The sequence below is a fragment of the Pelecanus crispus genome, chromosome 12 (genome assembly GCF_030463565.1).
Source record: "Pelecanus crispus isolate bPelCri1 chromosome 12, bPelCri1.pri, whole genome shotgun sequence".
In the NCBI taxonomy this organism is placed as follows: domain Eukaryota; kingdom Metazoa; phylum Chordata; class Aves; order Pelecaniformes; family Pelecanidae; genus Pelecanus; species Pelecanus crispus.
This window is the reverse complement of record NC_134654.1, coordinates 13,698,754-13,719,890: the sequence shown is the minus strand read 5'-3', so window position 1 is coordinate 13,719,890 and position 21,137 is coordinate 13,698,754.

The window sequence follows — 21,137 nt, the reverse complement described above, 5'->3', positions numbered from 1 at the left end:
TGGCGCTCTGTGCTTGCCTTGCCTGTTCACGGGCCTAATTCTCTCTCTCGCTCCCCTTTCGCTAGAGCCCAGCTCGGAGAGTGCAAACATCTAGTGATTTTGCCCACACCAAAGGAGCCAGGAGGAAATGTTGATGCTGGTCTTCACCTTCCCTTGGCACCGCTGTGACAGTGAAAGACAGACTCACGCTCTGCGCTTGCCTTCTTTCTTAGCCATCCTGAAGTTCTCTCAGGCTCAGACTGACTTTTTCAATAGCTGAGGTCTGACGTTGCAAACGTCAAGTGATTTCTTCCACAGCAAATGGGCAAGGACTGAAAGCTGTTGCTGCTCCTCACCTTCCCTTGCCAGCGCTTTCACAGCCAAACACACGCTACGTGGGCATCTGCCCTTGCCTTGCCTCCCAGCACTCCCCAGACACATTCTCAAGCTCACTCTCACTCTCGGCACAGACCACCTCCCAAACCGCAATCGTCCAGCCATTTCTCCCACACCACAGCTCTCAGGGCTTAAACCAGTTACCTGTCACCACATTCCCTTGCCAGCGCTTTCACAGCCAAACACGCACTGGGTAGCTGCCCTTGCCTTGCTTCCCAACACTCCCAATACGCATTCTCAAGCTCACTCTCACCCTGGGAAGAGACCAGCTCCCAAACTGCAATCGTCCAGCCATTTCTCCTGCACCAAGGCTCTAAGGGTTAGTGCTGTGGCTTGTCGTCCCCTTCCCTTGCCAGCATTGCCACAGGCGAACACACGCTGGGTGGGGATCTGCACTTGCCTTGCCTCACAGCACTCCCCAGACACATTCTCAAGCTCACTCTCACCCTCGCAATAGACCAGCTGTGAAACTCCAGTCGTCCAGCACTTTGTCCCAGACCATAGCTCTGATGGCATAGTGCTCTTGCTGCTCCTCACCTTCCCTTGCCAGCACTTTCACAGCCAAACACACACTGGGCATCTCCCCTTGCCTTGCCTCGCCTCCCAGCACTCCCAAGACACGTTCTCAAGCTCACTCTCACTCTCGGCAAAGACCACCTCCCAAACCGCAATCGTCCAGCCATTTCTCCCACACCACAGCTCTAAGGGCTTAAACCAGTTACCTGTCACCACATTCCCTTGCCAGCGCTTTCACAGCCAAACACGCACTGGGCAGCTGCCCTTGCCTTGCTTCCCAACACTCCCAATACGCATTCTCAAGCTCACTCTCACCCTGGGAAGAGACCAGCTCCCAAACTGCAATCGTCCAGCCATTTCTCCCGCACCAAGGCTCTAAGGGCTTTGTGCTCTTGCTGCGCCTCACCTTCCCTTGACAGCGCTTTCAAAGCCAAACGCACTCTGGGTGGGCATCTGCCCTTGCCTTGCCTCCCAGCACTCCCCAGACACATTCTCAAGCTCATTCTCACCCTCGCAATAGACCAGCTCTGAAACTGCAGTCGTCCAGCCATTTCTCGCAAACCACAGCTCTAAGGGCTTTGTGCTCTTGCTACTCCTCAGCCTTCCCTTGCCACCACTTTCACAGCCAAACACACGCTGGGTGGGCATCTGCCCTTGCCTTGCCTCCCAGCACTCCCCAGACACATTCTCAAGCTCACTCTCACCCTCGCAATAGACCAGCTCTGAAACTGCAGTCGTCCAGCCATTTCTCGCACACCACAGCTCTAAGGGCTTTGTGCTCTTGCTACTCCTCACCTTCCCTTGCCACCACTTTCACAGCCAAACACACGCTGGGTGGGCATCTGCCCTTGCCTTGCCTCACAGCACTCCCCAGACACATTCTCAAGCTCACTCTCACCCCGGCACAGACCACCTCCCTGAGTGCAAATATCCAGCCATTTCTCCCGCACCATAGCTCCAAGGCCCGAGTGCTCTTGGCAGGTCCTCGCCTTCCCTTCGCACTGCTTTCACTGCAGCACAAACACTCGGGCTCTGCGCTTGTCTACCCAGGTACCTGTCCCTATATTCTCTCTCTCTATCACCAGAAATGACCTCCCAAATTCCAAAAGCCCAGCGATATTTCCCACACCGAGCTAGCCAGGAACGAAACCTTTTTCTGGTCTTCCTCTTCCCTTGGCACCGCTTTTACAGCCACAGAAACTCTGGAGCTCTGTGCTTGCCTTGCCTGTTAATGGGCCTAATTCTCTCTCTCGCTCCCCTTTCGCTAGAGCCCAGCTCGGAGAGTGCAAACATCTAGTGATTTTGCCCACACCAAAGGAGCCAGGAGGAAATGTTGATGCTGGTCTTCACCTTCCCTTGGCACCGCTGTGACAGTGAAAGACAGACTCACGCTCTGCGCTTGCCTTCTTTCTTAGCCATCCTGAAGTTCTCTCAGGCTCAGACTGACTTTTTCAATAGCTGAGGTCTGACGTTGCAAACGTCAAGTGATTTCTTCCACAGCAAATGGGCAAGGACTGAAAGCTGTTGCTGCTCCTCACCTTCCCTTGCCAGCGCTTTCACAGCCAAACACACGCTGGGTGGGCATCTGCCCTTGCCTTGCCTCCCAGCACTCCCCAGACACATTCTCAAGCTCACTCTCACTCTCGGCACAGACCACCTCCCAAACCGCAATCGTCCAGCCATTTCTCCCACACCACAGCTCTAAGGGCTTAAACCAGTTACCTGTCACCACATTCCCTTGCCAGCGCTTTCACAGCCAAACACGCACTGGGTAGCTGCCCTTGCCTTGCTTCCCAACACTCCCAATAAGCATTCTCAAGCTCACTCTCACCCTGGGAAGAGACCAGCTCCCAAACTGCAATCGTCCAGCCATTTCTCCTGCACCAAGGCTCTAAGGGTTAGTGCTGTGGCTTGTCGTCCCCTTCCCTTGCCAGCATTGCCACAGGCGAACACACGCTGGGTGGGGATCTGCCCTTGCCTTGCCTCACAGCACTCCCCAGACACATTCTCAAGCTCACTCTCACCCTCGCAATAGACCAGCTCTGAAACTCCAGTCGTCCAGCACTTTGTCCCAGACCATAGCTCTGATGGCATAGTGCTCTTGCTGCTCCTCACCTTCCCTTGCCAGCACTTTCACAGCCAAACACACACTGGGCATCTCCCCTTGCCTTGCCTCGCCTCCCAGCACTCCCAAGACACGTTCTCAAGCTCACTCTCACTCTCGGCAAAGACCACCTCCCAAACCGCAATCGTCCAGCCATTTCTCCCACACCACAGCTCTAAGGGCTTAAACCAGTTACCTGTCACCACATTCCCTTGCCAGCGCTTTCACAGCCAAACACGCACTGGGCAGCTGCCCTTGCCTTGCTTCCCAACACTCCCAATACGCATTCTCAAGCTCACTCTCACCCTGGGAAGAGACCACCTCCCAAACTGCAATCGTCCAGCCATTTCTCCCGCACCAAGGCTCTAAGGGCTTTGTGCTCTTGCTGCGCCTCACCTTCCCTTGACAGCGCTTTCAAAGCCAAACGCACTCTGGGTGGGCATCTGCCCTTGCCTTGCCTCCCAGCACTCCCCAGACACATTCTCAAGCTCATTCTCACCCTCGCAATAGACCAGCTCTGAAACTGCAGTCGTCCAGCCATTTCTCGCAAACCACAGCTCTAAGGGCTTTGTGCTCTTGCTACTCCTCAGCCTTCCCTTGCCACCACTTTCACAGCCAAACACACGCTGGGTGGGCATCTGCCCTTGCCTTGCCTCACAGCACTCCCCAGACACATTCTCAAGCTCACTCTCACCCTCGCAATAGACCAGCTCTGAAACTGCAGTCGTCCAGCCATTTCTCGCACACCACAGCTCTAAGGGCTTTGTGCTCTTGCTACTCCTCACCTTCCCTTGCCACCACTTTCACAGCCAAACACACGCTGGGTGGGCATCTGCCCTTGCCTTGCCTCCCAGCACTCCCCAGACACATTCTCAAGCTCACTCTCACCCCGGCACAGACCACCTCCCTGAGTGCAAATATCCAGCCATTTCTCCCGCACCATAGCTCCAAGGCCCGAGTGCTCTTGGCAGGTCCTCGCCTTCCCTTCGCACTGCTTTCACTGCAGCACAAACACTCGGGCTCTGCGCTTGTCTACCCAGGTACCTGTCCCTATATTCTCTCTCTCTATCACCAGAAATGACCTCCCAAATTCCAAAAGCCCAGCGATATTTCCCACACCGAGCTAGCCAGGAACGAAACCTTTTTCTGGTCTTCCTCTTCCCTTGGCACCGCTTTTACAGCCACAGAAACTCTGGAGCTCTGTGCTTGCCTTGCCTGTTCACGGGCCTAATTCTCTCTCTCGCTCCCCTTTCGCTAGAGCCCAGCTCGGAGAGTGCAAACATCTAGTGATTTTGCCCACACCAAAGGAGCCAGGAGGAAATGTTGATGCTGGTCTTCACCTTCCCTTGGCACCGCTGTGACAGTGAAAGACAGACTCACGCTCTGCGCTTGCCTTCTTTCTTAGCCATCCTGAAGTTCTCTCAGGCTCAGACTGACTTTTTCAATAGCTGAGGTCTGACGTTGCAAACGTCAAGTGATTTCTTCCACAGCAAATGGGCAAGGACTGAAAGCTGTTGCTGCTCCTCACCTTCCCTTGACAGCGCTTTCACAGCCAAACACACGCTGGGTGGGCATCTGCCCTTGCCTTGCCTCCCAGCACTCCCCAGACACATTCTCAAGCTCACTCTCACTCTCGGCACAGACCACCTCCCAAACCGCAATCGTCCAGCCATTTCTCCCACACCACAGCTCTAAGGGCTTAAACCAGTTACCTGTCACCACATTCCCTTGCCAGCGCTTTCACAGCCAAACACGCACTGGGTAGCTGCCCTTGCCTTGCTTCCCAACACTCCCAATAAGCATTCTCAAGCTCACTCTCACCCTGGGAAGAGACCAGCTCCCAAACTGCAATCGTCCAGCCATTTCTCCTGCACCAAGGCTCTAAGGGTTAGTGCTGTGGCTTGTCGTCCCCTTCCCTTGCCAGCATTGCCACAGGCGAACACACGCTGGGTGGGGATCTGCCCTTGCCTTGCCTCACAGCACTCCCCAGACACATTCTCAAGCTCACTCTCACCCTCGCAATAGACCAGCTCTGAAACTCCAGTCGTCCAGCACTTTGTCCCAGACCATAGCTCTGATGGCATAGTGCTCTTGCTGCTCCTCACCTTCCCTTGCCAGCACTTTCACAGCCAAACACACACTGGGCATCTCCCCTTGCCTTGCCTCGCCTCCCAGCACTCCCAAGACACGTTCTCAAGCTCACTCTCACTCTCGGCAAAGACCACCTCCCAAACCGCAATCGTCCAGCCATTTCTCCCACACCACAGCTCTAAGGGCTTAAACCAGTTACCTGTCACCACATTCCCTTGCCAGCGCTTTCACAGCCAAACACGCACTGGGCAGCTGCCCTTGCCTTGCTTCCCAACACTCCCAATACGCATTCTCAAGCTCACTCTCACCCTGGGAAGAGACCAGCTCCCAAACTGCAATCGTCCAGCCATTTCTCCCGCACCAAGGCTCTAAGGGCTTTGTGCTCTTGCTGCGCCTCACCTTCCCTTGACAGCGCTTTCAAAGCCAAACGCACTCTGGGTGGGCATCTGCCCTTGCCTTGCCTCCCAGCACTCCCCAGACACATTCTCAAGCTCACTCTCACCCTCGCAATAGACCAGCTCTGAAACTGCAGTCGTCCAGCCATTTCTCGCAAACCACAGCTCTAAGGGCTTTGTGCTCTTGCTACTCCTCAGCCTTCCCTTGCCACCACTTTCACAGCCAAACACACGCTGGGTGGGCATCTGCCCTTGCCTTGCCTCACAGCACTCCCCAGACACATTCTCAAGCTCACTCTCACCCTCGCAATAGACCAGCTCTGAAACTGCAGTCGTCCAGCCATTTCTCGCACACCACAGCTCTAAGGGCTTTGTGCTCTTGCTACTCCTCACCTTCCCTTGCCACCACTTTCACAGCCAAACACACGCTGGGTGGGCATCTGCCCTTGCCTTGCCTCACAGCACTCCCCAGACACATTCTCAAGCTCACTCTCACCCCGGCACAGACCACCTCCCTGAGTGCAAATATCCAGCCATTTCTCCCGCACCATAGCTCCAAGGCCCGAGTGCTCTTGGCAGGTCCTCGCCTTCCCTTCGCACTGCTTTCACTGCAGCACAAACACTCGGGCTCTGCGCTTGTCTACCCAGGTACCTGTCCCTATATTCTCTCTCTCTATCACCAGAAATGACCTCCCAAATTCCAAAAGCCCAGCGATATTTCCCACACCGAGCTAGCCAGGAACGAAACCTTTTTCTGGTCTTCCTCTTCCCTTGGCACCGCTTTTACAGCCACAGAAACTCTGGAGCTCTGTGCTTGCCTTGCCTGTTAATGGGCCTAATTCTCTCTCTCGCTCCCCTTTCGCTAGAGCCCAGCTCGGAGAGTGCAAACATCTAGTGATTTTGCCCACACCAAAGGAGCCAGGAGGAAATGTTGATGCTGGTCTTCACCTTCCCTTGGCACCGCTGTGACAGTGAAAGACAGACTCACGCTCTGCGCTTGCCTTCTTTCTTAGCCATCCTGAAGTTCTCTCAGGCTCAGACTGACTTTTTCAATAGCTGAGGTCTGACGTTGCAAACGTCAAGTGATTTCTTCCACAGCAAATGGGCAAGGACTGAAAGCTGTTGCTGCTCCTCACCTTCCCTTGACAGCGCTTTCACAGCCAAACACACGCTACGTGGGCATCTGCCCTTGCCTTGCCTCCCAGCACTCCCCAGACACATTCTCAAGCTCACTCTCACTCTCGGCACAGACCACCTCCCAAACCGCAATCGTCCAGCCATTTCTCCCACACCACAGCTCTCAGGGCTTAAACCAGTTACCTGTCACCACATTCCCTTGCCAGCGCTTTCACAGCCAAACACGCACTGGGTAGCTGCCCTTGCCTTGCTTCCCAACACTCCCAATAAGCATTCTCAAGCTCACTCTCACCCTGGGAAGAGACCAGCTCCCAAACTGCAATCGTCCAGCCATTTCTCCTGCACCAAGGCTCTAAGGGTTAGTGCTGTGGCTTGTCGTCCCCTTCCCTTGCCAGCATTGCCACAGGCGAACACACGCTGGGTGGGGATCTGCCCTTGCCTTGCCTCACAGCACTCCCCAGACACATTCTCAAGCTCACTCTCACCCTCGCAATAGACCAGCTCTGAAACTCCAGTCGTCCAGCACTTTGTCCCAGACCATAGCTCTGATGGCATAGTGCTCTTGCTGCTCCTCACCTTCCCTTGCCAGCACTTTCACAGCCAAACACACACTGGGCATCTCCCCTTGCCTTGCCTCGCCTCCCAGCACTCCCAAGACACGTTCTCAAGCTCACTCTCACTCTCGGCAAAGACCACCTCCCAAACCGCAATCGTCCAGCCATTTCTCCCACACCACAGCTCTAAGGGCTTAAACCAGTTACCTGTCACCACATTCCCTTGCCAGCGCTTTCACAGCCAAACACGCACTGGGCAGCTGCCCTTGCCTTGCTTCCCAACACTCCCAATACGCATTCTCAAGCTCACTCTCACCCTGGGAAGAGACCAGCTCCCAAACTGCAATCGTCCAGCCATTTCTCCCGCACCAAGGCTCTAAGGGCTTTGTGCTCTTGCTGCGCCTCACCTTCCCTTGACAGCGCTTTCAAAGCCAAACGCACTCTGGGTGGGCATCTGCCCTTGCCTTGCCTCCCAGCACTCCCCAGACACATTCTCAAGCTCATTCTCACCCTCGCAATAGACCAGCTCTGAAACTGCAGTCGTCCAGCCATTTCTCGCAAACCACAGCTCTAAGGGCTTTGTGCTCTTGCTACTCCTCAGCCTTCCCTTGCCACCACTTTCACAGCCAAACACACGCTGGGTGGGCATCTGCCCTTGCCTTGCCTCCCAGCACTCCCCAGACACATTCTCAAGCTCACTCTCACCCTCGCAATAGACCAGCTCTGAAACTGCAGTCGTCCAGCCATTTCTCGCACACCACAGCTCTAAGGGCTTTGTGCTCTTGCTACTCCTCACCTTCCCTTGCCACCACTTTCACAGCCAAACACACGCTGGGTGGGCATCTGCCCTTGCCTTGCCTCACAGCACTCCCCAGACACATTCTCAAGCTCACTCTCACCCCGGCACAGACCACCTCCCTGAGTGCAAATATCCAGCCATTTCTCCCGCACCATAGCTCCAAGGCCCGAGTGCTCTTGGCAGGTCCTCGCCTTCCCTTCGCACTGCTTTCACTGCAGCACAAACACTCGGGCTCTGCGCTTGTCTACCCAGGTACCTGTCCCTATATTCTCTCTCTCTATCACCAGAAATGACCTCCCAAATTCCAAAAGCCCAGCGATATTTCCCACACCGAGCTAGCCAGGAACGAAACCTTTTTCTGGTCTTCCTCTTCCCTTGGCACCGCTTTTACAGCCACAGAAACTCTGGAGCTCTGTGCTTGCCTTGCCTGTTAATGGGCCTAATTCTCTCTCTCGCTCCCCTTTCGCTAGAGCCCAGCTCGGAGAGTGCAAACATCTAGTGATTTTGCCCACACCAAAGGAGCCAGGAGGAAATGTTGATGCTGGTCTTCACCTTCCCTTGGCACCGCTGTGACAGTGAAAGACAGACTCACGCTCTGCGCTTGCCTTCTTTCTTAGCCATCCTGAAGTTCTCTCAGGCTCAGACTGACTTTTTCAATAGCTGAGGTCTGACGTTGCAAACGTCAAGTGATTTCTTCCACAGCAAATGGGCAAGGACTGAAAGCTGTTGCTGCTCCTCACCTTCCCTTGACAGCGCTTTCACAGCCAAACACACGCTACGTGGGCATCTGCCCTTGCCTTGCCTCCCAGCACTCCCCAGACACATTCTCAAGTTCACTCTCACTCTCGGCACAGACCACCTCCCAAACCGCAATCGTCCAGCCATTTCTCCCACACCACAGCTCTAAGGGCTTAAACCAGTTACCTGTCACCACATTCCCTTGCCAGCGCTTTCACAGCCAAACACGCACTGGGTAGCTGCCCTTGCCTTGCTTCCCAACACTCCCAATAAGCATTCTCAAGCTCACTCTCACCCTGGGAAGAGACCAGCTCCCAAACTGCAATCGTCCAGCCATTTCTCCTGCACCAAGGCTCTAAGGGTTAGTGCTGTGGCTTGTCGTCCCCTTCCCTTGCCAGCATTGCCACAGGCGAACACACGCTGGGTGGGGATCTGCACTTGCCTTGCCTCACAGCACTCCCCAGACACATTCTCAAGCTCACTCTCACCCTCGCAATAGACCAGCTCTGAAACTCCAGTCGTCCAGCACTTTGTCCCAGACCATAGCTCTGATGGCATAGTGCTCTTGCTGCTCCTCACCTTCCCTTGCCAGCACTTTCACAGCCAAACACACACTGGGCATCTCCCCTTGCCTTGCCTCGCCTCCCAGCACTCCCAAGACACGTTCTCAAGCTCACTCTCACTCTCGGCAAAGACCACCTCCCAAACCGCAATCGTCCAGCCATTTCTCCCACACCACAGCTCTAAGGGCTTAAACCAGTTACCTGTCACCACATTCCCTTGCCAGCGCTTTCACAGCCAAACACGCACTGGGCAGCTGCCCTTGCCTTGCTTCCCAACACTCCCAATACGCATTCTCAAGCTCACTCTCACCCTGGGAAGAGACCAGCTCCCAAACTGCAATCGTCCAGCCATTTCTCCCGCACCAAGGCTCTAAGGGCTTTGTGCTCTTGCTGCGCCTCACCTTCCCTTGACAGCGCTTTCAAAGCCAAACGCACTCTGGGTGGGCATCTGCCCTTGCCTTGCCTCCCAGCACTCCCCAGACACATTCTCAAGCTCATTCTCACCCTCGCAATAGACCAGCTCTGAAACTGCAGTCGTCCAGCCATTTCTCGCAAACCACAGCTCTAAGGGCTTTGTGCTCTTGCTACTCCTCACCTTCCCTTGCCACCACTTTCACAGCCAAACACACGCTGGGTGGGCATCTGCCCTTGCCTTGCCTCCCAGCACTCCCCAGACACATTCTCAAGCTCACTCTCACCCTCGCAATAGACCAGCTCTGAAACTGCAGTCGTCCAGCCATTTCTCGCACACCACAGCTCTAAGGGCTTTGTGCTCTTGCTACTCCTCACCTTCCCTTGCCACCACTTTCACAGCCAAACACACGCTGGGTGGGCATCTGCCCTTGCCTTGCCTCACAGCACTCCCCAGACACATTCTCAAGCTCACTCTCACCCCGGCACAGACCACCTCCCTGAGTGCAAATATCCAGCCATTTCTCCCGCACCATAGCTCCAAGGCCCGAGTGCTCTTGGCAGGTCCTCGCCTTCCCTTCGCACTGCTTTCACTGCAGCACAAACACTCGGGCTCTGCGCTTGTCTACCCAGGTACCTGTCCCTATATTCTCTCTCTCTATCACCAGAAATGACCTCCCAAATTCCAAAAGCCCAGCGATATTTCCCACACCGAGCTAGCCAGGAACGAAACCTTTTTCTGGTCTTCCTCTTCCCTTGGCACCGCTTTTACAGCCACAGAAACTCTGGAGCTCTGTGCTTGCCTTGCCTGTTAATGGGCCTAATTCTCTCTCTCGCTCCCCTTTCGCTAGAGCCCAGCTCGGAGAGTGCAAACATCTAGTGATTTTGCCCACACCAAAGGAGCCAGGAGGAAATGTTGATGCTGGTCTTCACCTTCCCTTGGCACCGCTGTGACAGTGAAAGACAGACTCACGCTCTGCGCTTGCCTTCTTTCTTAGCCATCCTGAAGTTCTCTCAGGCTCAGACTGACTTTTTCAATAGCTGAGGTCTGACGTTGCAAACGTCAAGTGATTTCTTCCACAGCAAATGGGCAAGGACTGAAAGCTGTTGCTGCTCCTCACCTTCCCTTGCCAGCGCTTTCACAGCCAAACACACGCTACGTGGGCATCTGCCCTTGCCTTGCCTCCCAGCACTCCCCAGACACATTCTCAAGCTCACTCTCACTCTCGGCACAGACCACCTCCCAAACCGCAATCGTCCAGCCATTTCTCCCACACCACAGCTCTCAGGGCTTAAACCAGTTAGTTGTCATCACATTCCCTTGCCAGCGCTTTCACAGCCAAACACGCACTGGGTAGCTGCCCTTGCCTTGCTTCCCAACACTCCCAATACGCATTCTCAAGCTCACTCTCACCCTGGGAAGAGACCAGCTCCCAAGCTGCAATCGTCCAGCCATTTCTCCTGCACCAAGGCTCTAAGGGTTAGTGCTGTGTCTTGTCGTCCCCTTCCCTTGCCAGCATTGCCACAGGCGAACACACGCTGGGTGGGGATCTGCCCTTGCCTTGCCTCACAGCACTCCCCAGACACATTCTCAAGCTCACTCTCACCCTCGCAATAGACCAGCTGTGAAACTCCAGTCGTCCAGCACTTTGTCCCAGACCATAGCTCTGATGGCATAGTGCTCTTGCTGCTCCTCACCTTCCCTTGCCAGCACTTTCACAGCCAAACACACACTGGGCATCTCCCCTTGCCTTGCCTCGCCTCCCAGCACTCCCAAGACACGTTCTCAAGCTCACTCTCACTCTCGGCAAAGACCACCTCCCAAACCGCAATCGTCCAGCCATTTCTCCCACACCACAGCTCTAAGGGCTTAAACCAGTTACCTGTCACCACATTCCCTTGCCAGCGCTTTCACAGCCAAACACGCACTGGGCAGCTGCCCTTGCCTTGCTTCCCAACACTCCCAATACGCATTCTCAAGCTCACTCTCACCCTGGGAAGAGACCAGCTCCCAAACTGCAATCGTCCAGCCATTTCTCCCGCACCAAGGCTCTAAGGGCTTTGTGCTCTTGCTGCGCCTCACCTTCCCTTGACAGCGCTTTCAAAGCCAAACGCACTCTGGGTGGGGATCTGCCCTTGCCTTGCCTCCCAGCACTCCCCAGACACATTCTCAAGCTCATTCTCACCCTCGCAATAGACCAGCTCTGAAACTGCAGTCGTCCAGCCATTTCTCGCAAACCACAGCTCTAAGGGCTTTGTGCTCTTGCTACTCCTCACCTTCCCTTGCCACCACTTTCACAGCCAAACACACGCTGGGTGGGCATCTGCCCTTGCCTTGCCTCCCAGCACTCCCCAGACACATTCTCAAGCTCACTCTCACCCTCGCAATAGACCAGCTCTGAAACTGCAGTCGTCCAGCCATTTCTCGCACACCACAGCTCTAAGGGCTTTGTGCTCTTGCTACTCCTCACCTTCCCTTGCCACCACTTTCACAGCCAAACACACGCTGGGTGGGCATCTGCCCTTGCCTTGCCTCACAGCACTCCCCAGACACATTCTCAAGCTCACTCTCACCCCGGCACAGACCACCTCCCTGAGTGCAAATATCCAGCCATTTCTCCCGCACCATAGCTCCAAGGCCCGAGTGCTCTTGGCAGGTCCTCGCCTTCCCTTCGCACTGCTTTCACTGCAGCACAAACACTCGGGCTCTGCGCTTGTCTACCCAGGTACCTGTCCCTATATTCTCTCTCTCTATCACCAGAAATGACCTCCCAAATTCCAAAAGCCCAGCGATATTTCCCACACCGAGCTAGCCAGGAACGAAACCTTTTTCTGGTCTTCCTCTTCCCTTGGCACCGCTTTTACAGCCACAGAAACTCTGGAGCTCTGTGCTTGCCTTGCCTGTTAATGGGCCTAATTCTCTCTCTCGCTCCCCTTTCGCTAGAGCCCAGCTCGGAGAGTGCAAACATCTAGTGATTTTGCCCACACCAAAGGAGCCAGGAGGAAATGTTGATGCTGGTCTTCACCTTCCCTTGGCACCGCTGTGACAGTGAAAGACAGACTCACGCTCTGCGCTTGCCTTCTTTCTTAGCCATCCTGAAGTTCTCTCAGGCTCAGACTGACTTTTTCAATAGCTGAGGTCTGACGTTGCAAACGTCAAGTGATTTCTTCCACAGCAAATGGGCAAGGACTGAAAGCTGTTGCTGCTCCTCACCTTCCCTTGACAGCGCTTTCACAGCCAAACACACGCTACGTGGGCATCTGCCCTTGCCTTGCCTCCCAGCACTCCCCAGACACATTCTCAAGCTCACTCTCACTCTCGGCAAAGACCACCTCCCAAACCGCAATCGTCCAGCCATTTCTCCCACACCACAGCTCTCAGGGCTTAAACCAGTTACCTGTCACCACATTCCCTTGCCAGCGCTTTCACAGCCAAACACGCACTGGGTAGCTGCCCTTGCCTTGCTTCCCAACACTCCCAATACGCATTCTCAAGCTCACTCTCACCCTGGGAAGAGACCAGCTCCCAAACTGCAATCGTCCAGCCATTTCTCCCGCACCAAGGCTCTAAGGGTTAGTGCTGTGGCTTGTCGTCCCCTTCCCTTGCCAGCATTGCCACAGGCGAACACACGCTGGGTGGGGATCTGCCCTTGCCTTGCCTCACAGCACTCCCCAGACACATTCTCAAGCTCACTCTCACCCTCGCAATAGACCAGCTCTGAAACTCCAGTCGTCCAGCACTTTGTCCCAGACCATAGCTCTGATGGCATAGTGCTCTTGCTGCTCCTCACCTTCCCTTGCCAGCACTTTCACAGCCAAACACACACTGGGCATCTCCCCTTGCCTTGCCTCGCCTCCCAGCACTCCCAAGACACGTTCTCAAGCTCACTCTCACTCTCGGCACAGACCACCTCCCAAACCGCAATCGTCCAGCCATTTCTCCCACACCACAGCTCTAAGGGCTTAAACCAGTTACCTGTCACCACATTCCCTTGCCAGCGCTTTCACAGCCAAACACGCACTGGGCAGCTGCCCTTGCCTTGCTTCCCAACACTCCCAATACGCATTCTCAAGCTCACTCTCACCCTGGGAAGAGACCAGCTCCCAAACTGCAATCGTCCAGCCATTTCTCCCGCACCAAGGCTCTAAGGGCTTTGTGCTCTTGCTGCGCCTCACCTTCCCTTGACAGCGCTTTCAAAGCCAAACGCACTCTGGGTGGGCATCTGCCCTTGCCTTGCCTCCCAGCACTCCCCAGACACATTCTCAAGCTCATTCTCACCCTCGCAATAGACCAGCTCTGAAACTGCAGTCGTCCAGCCATTTCTCGCAAACCACAGCTCTAAGGGCTTTGTGCTCTTGCTACTCCTCAGCCTTCCCTTGCCACCACTTTCACAGCCAAACACACGCTGGGTGGGCATCTGCCCTTGCCTTGCCTCCCAGCACTCCCCAGACACATTCTCAAGCTCACTCTCACCCTCGCAATAGACCAGCTCTGAAACTGCAGTCGTCCAGCCATTTCTCGCACACCACAGCTCTAAGGGCTTTGTGCTCTTGCTACTCCTCACCTTCCCTTGCCACCACTTTCACAGCCAAACACACGCTGGGTGGGCATCTGCCCTTGCCTTGCCTCACAGCACTCCCCAGACACATTCTCAAGCTCGCTCTCACCCCGGCACAGACCACCTCCCTGAGTGCAAATATCCAGCCATTTCTCCCGCACCATAGCTCCAAGGCCCGAGTGCTCTTGGCAGGTCCTCGCCTTCCCTTCGCACTGCTTTCACTGCAGCACAAACACTCGGGCTCTGCGCTTGTCTACCCAGGTACCTGTCCCTATATTCTCTCTCTCTATCACCAGAAATGACCTCCCAAATTCCAAAAGCCCAGCGATATTTCCCACACCGAGCTAGCCAGGAACGAAACCTTTTTCTGGTCTTCCTCTTCCCTTGGCACCGCTTTTACAGCCACAGAAACTCTGGAGCTCTGTGCTTGCCTTGCCTGTTAATGGGCCTAATTCTCTCTCTCGCTCCCCTTTCGCTAGAGCCCAGCTCGGAGAGTGCAAACATCTAGTGATTTTGCCCACACCAAAGGAGCCAGGAGGAAATGTTGATGCTGGTCTTCACCTTCCCTTGGCACCGCTGTGACAGTGAAAGACAGACTCACGCTCTGCGCTTGCCTTCTTTCTTAGCCATCCTGAAGTTCTCTCAGGCTCAGACTGACTTTTTCAATAGCTGAGGTCTGACGTTGCAAACGTCAAGTGATTTCTTCCACAGCAAATGGGCAAGGACTGAAAGCTGTTGCTGCTCCTCACCTTCCCTTGCCAGCGCTTTCACAGCCAAACACACGCTACGTGGGCATCTGCCCTTGCCTTGCCTCCCAGCACTCCCCAGACACATTCTCAAGCTCACTCTCACTCTCGGCACAGACCACCTCCCAAACCGCAATCGTCCAGCCATTTCTCCCACACCACAGCTCTCAGGGCTTAAACCAGTTAGTTGTCACCACATTCCCTTGCCAGCGCTTTCACAGCCAAACACGCACTGGGTAGCTGCCCTTGCCTTGCTTCCCAACACTCCCAATACGCATTCTCAAGCTCACTCTCACCCTGGGAAGAGACCAGCTCCCAAACTGCAATCGTCCAGCCATTTCTCCTGCACCAAGGCTCTAAGGGTTAGTGCTGTGGCTTGTCGTCCCCTTCCCTTGCCAGCATTGCCACAGGCGAACACACGCTGGGTGGGGATCTGCCCTTGCCTTGCCTCACAGCACTCCCCAGACACATTCTCAAGCTCACTCTCACCCTCGCAATAGACCAGCTGTGAAACTCCAGTCGTCCAGCACTTTGTCCCAGACCATAGCTCTGATGGCATAGTGCTCTTGCTGCTCCTCACCTTCCCTTGCCAGCACTTTCACAGCCAAACACACACTGGGCATCTCCCCTTGCCTTGCCTCGCCTCCCAGCACTCCCAAGACACGTTCTCAAGCTCACTCTCACTCTCGGCAAAGACCACCTCCCAAACCGCAATCGTCCAGCCATTTCTCCCACACCACAGCTCTAAGGGCTTAAACCAGTTACCTGTCACCACATTCCCTTGCCAGCGCTTTCACAGCCAAACACGCACTGGGCAGCTGCCCTTGCCTTGCTTCCCAACACTCCCAATACGCATTCTCAAGCTCACTCTCACCCTGGGAAGAGACCAGCTCCCAAACTGCAATCGTCCAGCCATTTCTCCCGCACCAAGGCTCTAAGGGCTTTGTGCTCTTGCTGCGCCTCACCTTCCCTTGACAGCGCTTTCAAAGCCAAACGCACTCTGGGTGGGGATCTGCCCTTGCCTTGCCTCCCAGCACTCCCCAGACACATTCTCAAGCTCATTCTCACCCTCGCAATAGACCAGCTCTGAAACTGCAGTCGTCCAGCCATTTCTCGCAAACCACAGCTCTAAGGGCTTTGTGCTCTTGCTACTCCTCACCTTCCCTTGCCACCACTTTCACAGCCAAACACACGCTGGGTGGGCATCTGCCCTTGCCTTGCCTCCCAGCACTCCCCAGACACATTCTCAAGCTCACTCTCACCCTCGCAATAGACCAGCTCTGAAACTGCAGTCGTCCAGCCATTTCTCGCACACCACAGCTCTAAGGGCTTTGTGCTCTTGCTACTCCTCACCTTCCCTTGCCACCACTTTCACAGCCAAACACACGCTGGGTGGGCATCTGCCCTTGCCTTGCCTCACAGCACTCCCCAGACACATTCTCAAGCTCACTCTCACCCCGGCACAGACCACCTCCCTGAGTGCAAATATCCAGCCATTTCTCCCGCACCATAGCTCCAAGGCCCGAGTGCTCTTGGCAGGTCCTCGCCTTCCCTTCGCACTGCTTTCACTGCAGCACAAACACTCGGGCTCTGCGCTTGTCTACCCAGGTACCTGTCCCTATATTCTCTCTCTCTATCACCAGAAATGACCTCCCAAATTCCAAAAGCCCAGCGATATTTCCCACACCGAGCTAGCCAGGAACGAAACCTTTTTCTGGTCTTCCTCTTCCCTTGGCACCGCTTTTACAGCCACAGAAACTCTGGAGCTCTGTGCTTGCCTTGCCTGTTAATGGGCCTAATTCTCTCTCTCGCTCCCCTTTCGCTAGAGCCCAGCTCGGAGAGTGCAAACATCTAGTGATTTTGCCCACACCAAAGGAGCCAGGAGGAAATGTTGATGCTGGTCTTCACCTTCCCTTGGCACCGCTGTGACAGTGAAAGACAGACTCACGCTCTGCGCTTGCCTTCTTTCTTAGCCATCCTGAAGTTCTCTCAGGCTCAGACTGACTTTTTCAATAGCTGAGGTCTGACGTTGCAAACGTCAAGTGATTTCTTCCACAGCAAATGGGCAAGGACTGAAAGCTGTTGCTGCTCCTCACCTTCCCTTGCCAGCGCTTTCACAGCCAAACACACGCTACGTGGGCATCTGCCCTTGCCTTGCCTCCCAGCACTCCCCAGACACATTCTCAAGCTCACTCTCACTCTCGGCACAGACCACCTCCCAAACCGCAATCGTCCAGCCATTTCTCCCACACCACAGCTCTCAGGGCTTAAACCAGTTACCTGTCACCACATTCCCTTGCCAGCGCTTTCACAGCCAAACACGCACTGGGTAGCTGCCCTTGCCTTGCTTCCCAACACTCCCAATACGCATTCTCAAGCTCACTCTCACCCTGGGAAGAGACCAGCTCCCAAACTGCAATCGTCCAGCCATTTCTCCTGCACCAAGGCTCTAAGGGTTAGTGCTGTGGCTTGTCGTCCCCTTCCCTTGCCAGCATTGCCACAGGCGAACACACGCTGGGTGGGGATCTGCACTTGCCTTGCCTCACAGCACTCCCCAGACACATTCTCAAGCTCACTCTCACCCTCGCAATAGACCAGCTGTGAAACTCCAGTCGTCCAGCACTTTGTCCCAGACCATAGCTCTGATGGCATAGTGCTCTTGCTGCTCCTCACCTTCCCTTGCCAGCACTTTCACAGCCAAACACACACTGGGCATCTCCCCTTGCCTTGCCTCGCCTCCCAGCACTCCCAAGACACGTTCTCAAGCTCACTCTCACTCTCGGCAAAGACCACCTCCCAAACCGCAATCGTCCAGCCATTTCTCCCACACCACAGCTCTAAGGGCTTAAACCAGTTACCTGTCACCACATTCCCTTGCCAGCGCTTTCACAGCCAAACACGCACTGGGCAGCTGCCCTTGCCTTGCTTCCCAACACTCCCAATACGCATTCTCAAGCTCACTCTCACCCTGGGAAGAGACCAGCTCCCAAACTGCAATCGTCCAGCCATTTCTCCCGCACCAAGGCTCTAAGGGCTTTGTGCTCTTGCTGCGCCTCACCTTCCCTTGACAGCGCTTTCAAAGCCAAACGCACTCTGGGTGGGCATCTGCCCTTGCCTTGCCTCCCAGCACTCCCCAGACACATTCTCAAGCTCATTCTCACCCTCGCAATAGACCAGCTCTGAAACTGCAGTCGTCCAGCCATTTCTCGCAAACCACAGCTCTAAGGGCTTTGTGCTCTTGCTACTCCTCACCTTCCCTTGCCACCACTTTCACAGCCAAACACACGCTGGGTGGGCATCTGCCCTTGCCTTGCCTCCCAGCACTCCCCAGACACATTCTCAAGCTCACTCTCACCCTCGCAATAGACCAGCTCTGAAACTGCAGTCGTCCAGCCATTTCTCGCACACCACAGCTCTAAGGGCTTTGTGCTCTTGCTACTCCTCACCTTCCCTTGCCACCACTTTCACAGCCAAACACACGCTGGGTGGGCATCTGCCCTTGCCTTGCCTCACAGCACTCCCCAGACACATTCTCAAGCTCACTCTCACCCCGGCACAGACCACCTCCCTGAGTGCAAATATCCAGCCATTTCTCCCGCACCATAGCTCCAAGGCCCGAGTGCTCTTGGCAGGTCCTCGCCTTCCCTTCGCACTGCTTTCACTGCAGCACAAACACTCGGGCTCTGCGCTTGTCTACCCAGGTACCTGTCCCTATATTCTCTCTCTCTATCACCAGAAATGACCTCCCAAATTCCAAAAGTCCAGCGATTTTTCCCACACCGAGCTAGCCAGGAACGAAACCTTTTTCTGGTCTTCCTCTTCCCTTGGCACCGCTTTTACAGCCACAGAAACTCTGGAGCTCTGTGCTTGCCTTGCCTGTTCACGGGCCTAATTCTCTCTCTCGCTCCCCTTTCGCTAGAGCCCAGCTCGGAGGAGTGCAAACATCTAGTGATTTTGCCCACACCAAAGGAGCCAGGGAGGAAATGTTGATGCTGGTCTTCACCTTCCCTTGGCACCGCTGTGACAGTGAAAGACAGACTCACGCTCTGCGCTTGCCTTCTTTCTTAGCCATCCTGAAGTTCTCTCAGGCTCAGACTGACTTTTTCAATAGCTGAGGTCTGACGTTGCAAACGTCAAGTGATTTCTTCCACAGCAAATGGGCAAGGACTGAAAGCTGTTGCTGCTCCTCACCTTCCCTTGCCAGCGCTTTCACAGCCAAACACACGCTACGTGGGCATCTGCCCTTGCCTTGCCTCCCAGCACTCCCCAGACACATTCTCAAGCTCACTCTCACTCTCGGCAAAGACCACCTCCCAAACCGCAATCGTCCAGCCATTTCTCCCACACCACAGCTCTCAGGGCTTAAACCAGTTACCTGTCACCACATTCCCTTGCCAGCGCTTTCACAGCCAAACACGCACTGGGTAGCTGCCCCTTGCCTTGCTTCCCAACACTCCCAATACGCATTCTCAAGCTCACTCTCACCCTGGGAAGAGACCAGCTCCCAAACTGCAATCGTCCAGCCATTTCTCCCGCACCAAGGCTCTAAGGGTTAGTGCTGTGGCTTGTCGTCCCCTTCCCTTGCCAGCATTGCCACAGGCGAACACACGCTGGGTGGGGATCTGCCCTTGCCTTGCCTCACAGCACTCCCCAGACACATTCTCAAGCTCACTCTCACCCTCGCAATAGACCAGCTCTGAAACTCCAGTCGTCCAGCACTTTGTCCCAGACCATAGCTCTGATGGCATAGTGCTCTTGCTGCTCCTCACCTTCCCTTGCCAGCACTTTCACAGCCAAACACACACTGGGCATCTCCCCTTGCCTTGCCTCGCCTCCCAGCACTCCCAAGACACGTTCTCAAGCTCACTCTCACTCTCGGCAAAGACCACCTCCCAAACCGCAATCGTCCAGCCATTTCTCCCACACCACAGCTCTAAGGGCTTAAACCAGTTACCTGTCACCACATTCCCTTGCCAGCGCTTTCACAGCCAAACACGCACTGGGCAGCTGCCCTTGCCTTGCTTCCCAACACTCCCAATACGCATTCTCAAGCTCACTCTCACCCTGGGAAGAGACCAGCTCCCAAACTGCAATCGTCCAGCCATTTCTCCCGCACCAAGGCTCTAAGGGCTTTGTGCTCTTGCTGCGCCTCACCTTCCCTTGACAGCGCTTTCAAAGCCAAACGCACTCTGGGTGGGCATCTGCCCTTGCCTTGCCTCCCAGCACTCCCCAGACACATTCTCAAGCTCATTCTCACCCTCGCAATAGACCAGCTCTGAAACTGCAGTCGTCCAGCCATTTCTCGCAAACCACAGCTCTAAGGGCTTGTGCTCTTGCTACTCCTCAGCCTTCCCTTGCCACCACTTTCACAGCCAAACACACGCTGGGTGGGCATCTGCCCTTGCCTTGCCTCCCAGCACTCCCCAGACACATTCTCAAGCTCACTCTCACCCTCGCAATAGACCAGCTCTGAAACTGCAGTCGTCCAGCCATTTCTCGCACACCACAGCTCTAAGGGCTTTGTGCTCTTGCTACTCCTCACCTTCCCTTGCCACCACTTTCACAGCCAAACACACGCTGGGTGGGCATCTGCCCTTGCCTTGCCTCACAGCACTCCCCAGACACATTCTCAAGCTCACTCTCACCCCGGCACAGACCACCTCCCTGAGTGCAAATATCCAGCCATTTCTCCCGCACCATAGCTCCAAGGCCCGAGTGCTCTTGGCAGGTCCTCGCCTTCCCTTCGCACTGCTTTCACTGCAGCACAAACACTCGGGCTCTGCGCTTGTCTACCCAGGTACCTGTCCCCTATATTCTCTCTCTCTATCACCAGAAATGACCTCCCAAATTCCAAAAGCCCAGCGATATTTCCCACACCGAGCTAGCCAGGAACGAAACCTTTTTCTGGTCTTCCTCTTCCCTTGGCACCGCTTTTACAGCCACAGAAACTCTGGAGCTCTGTGCTTGCCTTGCCTGTTAATGGGCCTAATTCTCTCTCTCGCTCCCCTTTCGCTAGAGCCCAGCTCGGAGAGTGCAAACATCTAGTGATTTTGCCCACACCAAAGGAGCCAGGAGGAAATGTTGATGCTGGTCTTCACCTTCCCTTGGCACCGCTGTGACAGTGAAAGACAGACTCACGCTCTGCGCTT